Raw genomic sequence first — 12144 nt, 5'->3', positions numbered from 1 at the left:
TGCAGTCTTGGATTTAGAAGGAAGCATATATAGCTAAGCTCTGAATTGTACAGGATTCTTTGTACTGTACTGGTACAGGATTCTTTTTAGGATATCTACACTCGCTCCAGGAATCTGCAGTCTTGGATTTAGAAGGAAGCATATATAGCTAAGCTCTGGATTGTACAGGATTCTTTGTACTGTACTGGTACAGGATTCTTTTTAGGATTTCTACACTCGCTCCAGGAATCTGCAGTCTTGGATTTAAAAGGAAACATTTATAAGTAGGTTCTGGATTGTACAGGATTCTTTGTATTGTACTCGTAAAGGATTCTTTTTAGGATTTCTACACTCGCTCCAGGAATCTGCAGTCTTGGATTTAGAAGGAAGCATATATAGCTAAGCTCTGGATTGTACAGGATTCTTTGTACTGTACTGGTACAGGATTCTTTTTAGGATTTCTACACTCGCTCCAGGAATCTGCAGTCTTGGATTTAAAAGGAAACATTTATAAGTAGGTTCTGGATTGTACAGGATTCTTTGTATTGTACTCGTAAAGGATTCTTTTTAGGATTTCTACACTCGCTCCAGGAATCTGCAGTCTTGGATTTAGAAGGAAGCATATATAGCTAAGTTCTGGATTGTACAGGTTTCTTTGTATTGTATTGGTACAAGATTCTTTTTAGGACTCCCGCACTCACTCCAGGGATCTGCAGTCTTGGATTAAAAGAAAACATTTATAGCTAAGTTCTGGATTGTCCGCGCCTGTTCAAGTACAGAAGACCTGGAATTGGATGAACATCTATCGGTTCTTGCAAGTCTTTGTAATCAACGCGGAATCAAGAAATTCCAGATTGAAAAAATAAATAGATAAATAAGAAACTTTTTAAACGCTAGAGCTACTTTCGATTTGCACGAACGGGGATGTTCCAAGGCAATCCAGGAGAATGCTATTTAAAAATCTAGCTCTGGTGGATGTTCATTAAATTCTAGGCTTTCCTTGAGTGAATTAATATTCATATTAAATTACAATTTGGCCTGAAATACAAGTTTTTTGTACACATTTTCACCTTTATTTTTTCAAAATTGAAACTACTTACAAAACACTCTGCTAAATAATAAACAGAACAATGCATTATAGTAGAGATCATACGCTTATTTTGAAATAGTTGATAGCATTGTGAAGTTTATAAAACTTCTCCAGCGATTTGAGAAAAATACATGTCCTTATTTCGATTCCTTTATGCTTGTTAAAATTCTTAGAATATTTTTTTTTTCCCGAATTGTGCTAGAAATACGATAATTCCAACCCATGTGGAGTCGAAACTACTGATGATTCGGCGTTTGTAATGTCTTAGTCATCAGTGATTCAGCCTGAATAGTGTCATAGATCGAGTCTAGTTAATAACTGAACAAAAGCAAAGGAAATCAATATTCAATAAATAAAAAAATAATTTTTTTAGCCTGAAATGTAAGGTTTAATCAAATTTTTTTATGCCCATCCTTGTAAAAATTTGGCTGTCCAAAGTTTCTGCAATGTAGCAGAAAGAAGAAAGCCTGTACACCCATCCTGAACCTTGTCTTTTAAGGAAATGGCCAGTGACTTTTGAAACCGCACGCCCCCATTATTCTGATTCATTTATCTGTCGATTAGTCCCGCTTGTTAAACTTTCTAGGGTTATCTTTCTCCCACAAGTTGCTGCCTTCTGCAAAGACAATTTCAAGGCCCGCACGTTAAATAACAGTCCACGAGCTGAACACAGATGATCTTCTTAAAACATCAACTCGTTAGATGGAGTTTGAATAGCTGTCGGGACATTTTGATTGGCCTCCGTTGCAAGATCGAATTGAGATAGGCAGTTTGTAAGCAGCCCTGTTCCGATTCGGTTCGGCGATAATCATTGTTGTTCGACAGCCACTTACACCCATCAAATAACTCAATTCGTTGGTTTGTTGAATTTGTTCCGAGATGTTCTTCGCTTGAGTAGTTGGGAGTTCGATTCGATTGCTTGGAAAATTCGCACGCAGCCGTGACTAGAATGACAATTAGTTGCTGCTTCTTCTGCTGATGATTTAGTCAGGTTGTTGTTTTTTTAGTGAAAAAAAAGAGGGAAAGGATTTAGTTGATGATCAGATTTGTAAGTAAGCTCAAAAAGTAAATAAATAAGCGGGTTTTATTTGATACATCTTGTGATTTTCGTTTTTTATCGTTCTAAATAAGTGACGAAGAGAATGGTTAAGATTCAAATTGTGATTAGTCTTCTAAGGAAAAGTGCAGATGTTGTAAGCTCCAAATTCTGATTATAGATCTCAGATATCATATCACGACTTCTATGAATTCTGAGATTTATTTATCGACTTTGAATATCATGGGAAAATTCAACAGGATCAAAATTAGCTTGTTCTGAAGCGATGTATGTGTTCAATGACTCCCATTCGTTAGTTGGTCTTAGGAGGTTTAGTGGCTGAGTCTCAAAAGATTGGATTAGAAACCTAAAATCACAATAATCTTTGATAAAAATGTTAAATCTCTTATTGATATCAAATGATCTTATGCAGGAGAGGTTTACCGGATTTTCTTTTGATATCCGACAGAAATTCGGAATTGATGTCTCTGTCCTAATAGTCATTGAAAAGCTCCAAAATAGGACTTTAATTAAACAAATTAAATTAACCCATGTAATTCGAATGTGATTTAATGTAATTTTCATTTAATTTATTCCAAAGTTTTGCTTCTTTCAAACAAATATCCATCTAGTTTCCCTTTTCATTCATTCCCTTTTCATTTGAAGACCTATTTTTTAAAAATAAAAAATAATATATTTGTTGCCAATTCTCAAATATGGAACTCCACTGCGTTTTTGCGCATGTGTCAGGAACCATTGACTTCACCAATATAGAGGATATATGAGAGATAGAGAATGAATTGTTTACATTTTACAATAAGGCAAGCTCAGATTATTCCAAAACTATGAAGCTTAGTAATCATAAATATCCTGAAAAATTACCGAAAAAGAACTCAGATTTAGGTGAACTTGTTTTGAAACAATTTTTGTTTACAATAAGTGCAGCAAACATAGACTTAAAAACAAATTTCTGATCTTAAAATTTGTTAATTATCAAATAATAATAATTTTTATATAAAAATCTTTTCTTTCAATGGCGGAAATAATTTAATCGAGGTTCTTTTCTTCCTTTAACATGAAATCCATACACATTTTGTCTGATAATGCTATTCAAATTCATCATTCATAATTTTTTACTTTTTTTTTTTTTTGTAGGTTTTGCATTCAGTTCATCTCCATTTTCTCGACAAATGTTTTTAATTGTGTTAATAGAAACACTAGCAAAGTGACTGGCCTCTTGTCCATTATTATTTATTATTCCGGAATTAATTATTTTTAAAAAATAATTAAGTCCGGATTTTCGGTCATAATATTGAATAATGTTACATGAAATATTCTTGGTGCCGTTCTTAAAAGCTTTACTGACATTTGAATTCTATATATGAGCATTAAATGCACATGTTTCGAATTAAAATAACAGGTACTAACCAAAATGACAAGCGGATGAAAAAAAAAATCAAAGAAAATACATCTAATAGAATGGAAGCTAAGGTTAAAGGAAGAATTCCAGGAAGAGCTAATCTTACTGCGTTTCATCCTTTTGTAGAGTACTATCATTTAAAAGTGCTAGTTTCGGGATTCAGAATCAAACATTACTGTTCATAATTAATATATTACGTGTTAATTATATTCATTCAATAAAATATTTTCTGTAGTGTATCCTTTCAGATTACTACTGCAATAACTCTGTATTTTTTTAATGAATTTAATTCATAAATTATATTTTTATCAAGATGAGAACATTTATGCAATTTATTTTAAAGAATGCAAATAAAAAAAGACCTTTAATTTGCAGCTTCTTTTAAAAACTAATTAATTAAAAGCTACAATTTTTTTATTAGATTGCTTTAAAAAGTTTCTTGTTTTTAAGCAATCAAAGTTAATAATTTCTTTATTAAAATATTAAATAAATCGTAACTAATAGAAACTTAAAAAAAATTGCTGTGATGGGAACGTTAATGACATTCGCATATTTTAATACTAGACGCATAAAAACTGAAAATCAAGAAACATATTATGAAAAATTGAAAATGTTTTTGATTACAAGACTGAAGAATGTTATAAATAAAGACAATAATTATTAAAGAAAAATGGCAATTTCTTGCATATGACTTCTTAGAAAAAAAATATATAATTTTTTTAAAAAAATCGAATGAATGTCAAATGTGCAGATCAAGAATTTATAAAATATTCGTATGATATTAATTAAAATTTGCATATATATTTTTTTAATTTTATTAGCACATACAAAAGTGAGTCTAGAAAAATATTTCAAAAATTTTGGAATCAGAATCAAATTTTGGAAGGAAAATCGAAAACATGTATTCTATTCTGCAGAAATAAAATAAACGAAATAAATAAATCCATTCAGGTAACATCATAGATTATTATTTTCACATCATAGATTATTATTTTCACATCATAGATTATTATTTTCACATCATAAATTATTATTTATCACAAGATATTTATTTAAATTTCTAATTTTCTCTTATTTTAACAAAAATATTTAAAAGGCAAGATTGTTAAAAACGGTGTGGAAAATTAAGTCTTAAGCATCAAAAAATTGGAGAGCGCCAATATAAAAATTTCAATCAAAAAACACCAAAACGGCAATAAAGAGCCAAACCTAGGACACCCCGGCAACTTACTTCTTTCCGCTTTCCTCTTCCAATCCCAAGATGCGGGAGAGACAAATCATCACTCATTTTGGAGAGGAGAGTTACTCCGGCGGAAAGCATTCATCTCACAAAATGGACCGACTTAGATTTTTATTTTATTTTTACTTTTTCTCGATTCTGAGGGAGAGAAAATTTCTCCATCTTAAGGAACACATTGCCGAGTCATTTATTACGACAGATGTCTGTGCCGTGCGGATAATGTTGTGACACGCCAAGTGAAAGAGAAAAATTCTCGCCAAGGTTACTCGTGTAGTATTTGCGCGCGGATGATTGATTGGGGTGGGCTTTACATCACCGTCTTCCGAGTGAAATATTCGCTTTGTTCTCAGATCGGGGAGGGAGGGCGAGCGTTAAAAATGAATTTAGGGTTCGTCGTTTCACTTTGGAGTGTCAGACGTTTTAGAGCTGTTTTTTGAGTTTAACTGTAAATGAAAGCTAGCATTTTGTGATAACGGTTTTGAACATAATAATTGTGGAATTATTTTAGTAACTTTCATATAATATTTTTTAAAAAAATGTATCGATCTTAGTTTTGCAATATTTTTGAATAAGAAGCAGATAATATTAATTTATAATCCATTCATTTAGATATCTGCAAAATATAAGAATTTCAATGCATTATTAATAATTTGTAGTAATAAAAAACTTTTCCAAATTTTTAGCAGATAAATTTTTTGAATCAAATACTATTCCTCGATTCAGAACTAAAAGTATTTATACATTATATAGAAAACATGCCTCTTTTCAGTAGATTATCGCTCATAACAAGTGTCATATGACTTTCAGTTCTGATCAGTCATATGACAAAATCTCTGAACTAACTGCATCTAATTCGGAATCTAAAACTACATCTTAAAAACACCACATCCATAACTTTTTTTAAATCAAGATTAGAATATAAGTCAAACGGTACCTAAATTGCAGATTCCAACGGATACACTTAAAACATGTAGCATTCTTTTTCTAAATGTTTTTAATAAAACAATCCTTTTTTAAACAATTGAAAAGATTAACAGGTGGTTTCTGTCCAATTAAAGTCAAAAGGCACACACTTCTAATGAAATTTTAATAAATAAAAAGATAAGCGTTGACTAAAATATGATAAAAATAATGAATTTTTTTGCGATCGCAAACATTGAGGAGTCAGCCTTTTCCCAGCTTTATTTGACTATATTTGTATGCAAAATCCGTTACGAATATTATCTTGTCTTTAATGTTTCCATTAAATCCTCATCATAACTATTTTAAATTGAATTTTATATAATTATTTTTTATTATTTCTCTTTGTCTTGCGTGTTTTGTAATTATGAGCATATTATTTGATTGATAACAAATTTTGGAGAGAGAAAAAACGCTGGAAATTTTGTGGATGAAAGCTAACTTTTACCTCCGTAAGATATACTTTGTATTATACTTATTATCTAAGTTGAAAACGATTATTTTTTTTATTAATGATATTTAGTACTGCAGCTGATAAAATACCGTAAAAAATAATAATAATATTCAATACGGCAGCTGCAAAATGATGTGAATATTAATGAAGGAATAGCAAAAAGTTGATATTTTATTTTTATTTTATATTGTGTGTAATATCATATAAATAAACATCTTAAATCATAATGTCAGTATAAAATATAAAACAATATTTTGAATTCAACTCAAATATCCAAAACATTGATTTAATCAAAAAAAAAGTCGCGTCCGACAGACAAAATATTTTATTTTTTAAATGAATTGTGTCGTTTCAACACTTTGCTTCTTATATTTAATTATTAAAGTTGATATTATTTTTATATTGAATTTTTAAATTATCAGTTTAAAAATTTTATTTTATAAAATCACATTTTAAAAGCAAATTGATAACTAAGAAAATAATATAAAAGTAATGTCGACTTAAAAATGAGATATTTAAAAAAATGTTAACATGACAATTTTCGATTTTTTAAAATTTACCTATCGCATTGTAATTATTAACGCTCTTCTATTATAAAAGAATCTGATAACATCTATCCAAATATTCTTTCAAATTTATTTTTTGCATAATGTTTCATAATTATTTCCTACATCTTTAATTTAGTCCTTTTCATTTTGATTTTTATTCTTGTCTTTCAAGAACTTCAGAATAATAAGTTCAATAATAATAATAAAAAACAATATAAAGATTTCTAATTTTTGTCAGTAAAAATTAGCAATCAAAACAATGAAAGCCCACTTCCATTTCAGGATTTTTTTTTATTTGAATTTCATCGTGTATTTTAAAATTGAAGACTTTTTAAAATACATCTTCAAATAAAAAAAAAAAAATCTTTTGATAACAAAAGAATATTTTTAAATGATCATAAAATACAGGATTTTAGAATTTTGGTGTAAAATACGATATCCACAGGCAAGCTTCTTTTTGAAATCAAAGATTTGTTTCTATCTCATTTGTTTATTAACAAAGATGACGACAGCAAACACCAGAAATTTAAGAAAAAAAAAAAAAACACCCCAAGATTTTACAGTAGAAAGTAATTAACTCACTTAAGAATTATCTCAAGAATCCGATTTTAAAATGTCATTTCATTATATGAAATGATTTTTAAAAACACTAAAAACAAACCGATTTAAAATCTGATTGTAAACATAAAAAATGAAGATATACACTTTGGTTAAAGTTCTTCCTAAGCCTCTAGGCGGTACAAATGTGCTTACAGAAAATCAACGCGAAATTTATTCCAGTACATCACATCTCGTTTTTTTGCTCGCGTATAATCCTCTGCGAGATTTTTTTTTTTAAGGAGGAAAAATTTAAATCAAATAAGCTCCGTTGCCAGATCCCGAGGGATAATTCTTATTAGTAGCTACGAGCAGACGATGTTTTTTCTCGCTTATTACATTCATTCACCATTTTGTTCTGCCTTCGGCGTAATGCATTAAAGATTGTGTTATGGAACAATTTCTGATTTCGCGCAAAGAATATGCGGCTTTTCTTGCTTACGAAAGATAATTTTCTCTGTGCTTGCGTTACAGGAAGTGATGATCATACTAATAAGAAAAAAAACAAATAAAAAGAACAGAATAAAATAGAATAATAATAATAAAAAAAGGGGAACTTCGCTAGGCAAGAATTAGCATTCATCGAATATCTACCATTCTGTAAACTCGTTAGGCCTAATGCAATTTCGTTCGCGTTAAGCTCACGAGAATTGCGTTAAGAGACACGCTTTTGTGAAAACGATATTAAAAATGTATATGCGAGCAAATAAATCGTTTTCCAGTTCCATGTTAATGCTAGACGAACACCTTAAATTTATTAAAAACGCTACTGTTTCTTGCTGCACTAGAGAGAGAGAAGGGATAATGTTTTCTTTAGTTATTTAAATTTGTGTTTTCTAATCCGATTTTTCAGATGTACTTTAATATGTTTGGTCGAATGATTGTTATATATGAGCGAGAGCTTGAGAATAGATCATTTTAAATATTAAAGTACAAATAAAAGACAACACGCTTAGGAGGTTTCGACGGCTTTGAATTAATATATTTTACCATGGCTTATTTCTGCAGTTTTAAATTAGGCGTTGCGCTTTTATTTATGTATTTTTTTAAGCAGATCATTCGTCATACAAAATATGTTCTTCGTATTAAGGCACCTGTCAAGCTATAAAAAAACGTGTTGAATTATGACCCAACTGAAAAACTCATTCTCCAAATATTTTTCCAAAATACATAAATAGAAGCATGTTAGAAATTAAACCGCTTCTATTCAATAAATTCCCGTAGGTGCGGAAAAGAGTGATGTATTTTCAACAAAGCATAGCAAATAACTGAAAAACTAAACTCCATATTAAAAGCTTTAAACACCGAAATATTTTTACATAAAATATCCACATGAGATTTCGTCTTGAAATCATTATTGCTACCGATACTACTCCGTACGGGACTATAAAGATATTTGTTCTATACATTTGTATTCGAAACAACTTATTACTTTTATTTCTACTGAATTGGTTGAACGCTGTTCTTACATTAAATGTCCGTGCAAAATTTACGCCTTCATGAATTAAGGTAAGGATGATACTGATTAATAAAAAAAATGTTTTACAAGTTAGGTAGCAAGCAATATCTACATATTTTAGGTGTTGCAGTGTTCTGACTTAATGTGAGAAAATTGCTTTAGGTTCACGATTGACTCTGACAATATTCTATCGTAAGTCGTCTTAAGTGGGTATATTGTTATAAGTGGGTTTCCTTCAAATTGCAATTGCTCAAAAGACTTTACACTTTAAACTACTAAATGGAACTTTTTAAATGGGTTATACATTTAAGAGTAAAAATTAATTTATGAATATGTAATTACAATTACCTAATTTCCCAGCTTAATGGTATAAATTCATTCATTAACATTTGGAAATATTAATGGGATTTTTTTTTTCTAGTATAAGGATTCTTTTTTATATTTAGGTTGAAATGCAAGTATCTTGATTTAAAAAAAAAATTATTTTATATTTTTAACGCAATTATAAGTGAGACGGATACCAGCTTCTATTTCTCAAGAACATTTAGAAGTAAGAAGATTAGATTATTCGTAACTGACTTATGATGAGGTAATTTTTTTTAAATTTATATTATTCTCTTTTTATTATTCTGTGTGCATAACACGTATACATTTGTAAATATGTGTGTGATATAGCTGTATATGTGTGTGAAAAAGCTGGAAATTCTCAAAATTAACATATCTTTCTGGGAAATTCTCAAATTAGCATATCTTTCTATTTTGAGAAACCGCTAAATAGTACAAGTTATTGAGCATGTAGGTCAGAATTTAATAAATAAATAAATAAATTATAAGTAAACTTACTACAAAAAATAACATTTCGAATTTAATTAAGGGAAAAATTAATTTATGGCTTGAAAATGTTAAATTATTTGCTGAAAAGTAGTCGACTTTATCGGATAATGAATTAATTTGATGATTAACCATATAGTACGCAGTTAAGACCTCATTAACAAGTTAAACATGAATACTGTTTGAATGCTTAATTTATTGATCAAGGTTTAGATATAAATTAATAGACTTTATAATAAAGTAAATCAAGACCATGAACCTCCAAATTTATTTAAAAAATGAGATCATCTTTAAAATTTCAAAAATATTCTACCAAAGATTTCCTTTTTTTACCACTTTCAAAGTACTGTATTCATAAAAATGTAATTAACGTTGATTTCTTTCTCACATTTTTCCACAACGCTACTAGAATATTTTTAATCCTCATTTAAAGCTAATAATATTTGTACAATTGTTCCCAGTGGTTTCTTTTGGAGTTTTTGCCTTTGCATCTAGAATGAGATTAAAAATAAATAAAATAAATAAATAGAATTTTATTTTTTAATGGGAGAACGGAATTTACAGAATATTCATTCATTTCGAAACAGTAAATTCAACCTTAAAAACATTAATATAAATAAAAACAAAAATAATAATATCTTTTCATTAATTTGATTTTAGCAAATTATATTTTTTATCATTTGGTGGATATTAATTCTCAATAAAAATTAAAAATCAGGATGTAAATATATCAACTTTTACGGACCAGTGAAAATAATAATAATATTTATACTAAGTAAACTAAAATTATTACAAAAGGATAAAAATAATCTGTTGGCAATATCTGTCGGTGTTATGAACGAGTTATGATGAAGACAGCAGTCGGCTATTACAAATCTTATCGATACCGCTTCGTGCAATGATGGCTGGTTGGTCGGCTGTATATAAGAAGAAGAAGCCCTAACTTACCGACGTTAGGTATGATAATGACTGGTTTTAAAATTACTTCTACACTTTCGACATGTTTAATAGGATTTTCTTAGAAAGTTTAAGTTCTTACCGCCTTCAATACTTGAGTTAAAGGATTCGTATTACTTTTTTTACTTCATCTTCGAATAGTGCTCCTTTTTATTGGCTTAAATATTTAGTTTAACTCCAGGTACATCAACCAGGACCCCCTTTTATTTTTTCTTTCTCGTCTTATTTTATAATTTCTCTCTCTCTCTCTTTTTTTTTTCTAAAGAGATTTTGGATTAGTTGTGTAAATAGACAATATGGATCCCGCAGAAAATTTTTGATGTAACGTTCCATTCTTTAAACCTGGACAGTAGAATAGAAACAACTTCTATATATCTTTAAAAATGCATTGATATCTGAATCAGAATCTTTTACTTTGTGCCAATACTCCAGAAGTCATTTGTTTGTTCTGTTATTCAATAATTATGCCGCTTTTACAGGCTTGTTTTATTATGATACTCTGAAGACTAAGAAATACAAAATATATTAACTTAGAAATTTTCAACTGGAGAACTGGAATTTTAAGTTCAATCGTCGAGCTGTTTGAAATAAATTTTAGAAATAAGGCAACTAAGAATCCCATCCCTTAATAACGTTTTTAGATTAAACAAACAAATAAATAAGATCGAAAATAAAGCTATTTAGGCTTTTAAGGTGATGATATTTTTATTGCAATTTTACTATTATCTTATACTTAGGGCTTAAAATTGTTTAAGTAAGAACTCAACTGAAAGATCACAATTTATATACTGTCAAAAATTTGATCATTAGTATTCCACTAGAGGCGCTAATCGGACATTAGGTTGCAAAGATACTTTAGATTTAACAACTATACAATTTCTTATAAAAACAATATAGACAAACCTCTAATGAGATCTTGACTGTTAATTACAATTGTTAATCAAAGTAATAGGTTATCTTTAAAGGAATTTAAGTGGCGAATGCAATCAGTAAAGCATTATGAGCATATAATTAGTCTTTGGATGGCAAAAGAGAATTGAAATAAAAGCAACGACAGTATGTGACATTATATGCAATATTATGTATATAATTATACATATAATTTATAATTTCAATGTAATTGTATGTATCATTATGTAAATACTGTATATAATATTTATGATAGATAGAAATAGGTTTTCAATAATTTCTCAATAATTAACAGTAAATAATTTGAATATTTTTAGGAGCAGTCATATTTCAGCTTTTACTTGATTCTACGATAAAAAATGATAATTACACTTCACCGATAATGTTAAAACACAACGGCAAAATAAACAATAATCATTCAATTAAGTAATTTCTAGCATTTTTTTTAACAGCTAAACCACAGTCAGCTTTCCACTAACTCGAAATTATCCTTGCATAGCATGACGTAATAAAATGGGCGGAGACTCTTCCATACGCAGCTGGTATAATAAGCATATCGTTTTCAGTTTCGATCGGTTTCCACTACAAATACTAGGGTAGAGTTATATATCACCTAGACTGGGCTGTCGATTGCTGCGTTTGATAATGTCGTGCCAAATTACTA

The sequence above is a fragment of the Argiope bruennichi genome, chromosome 8 (genome assembly GCF_947563725.1).
Source record: "Argiope bruennichi chromosome 8, qqArgBrue1.1, whole genome shotgun sequence".
In the NCBI taxonomy this organism is placed as follows: domain Eukaryota; kingdom Metazoa; phylum Arthropoda; class Arachnida; order Araneae; family Araneidae; genus Argiope; species Argiope bruennichi.
This window is presented reverse-complemented; position numbering follows the sequence as displayed.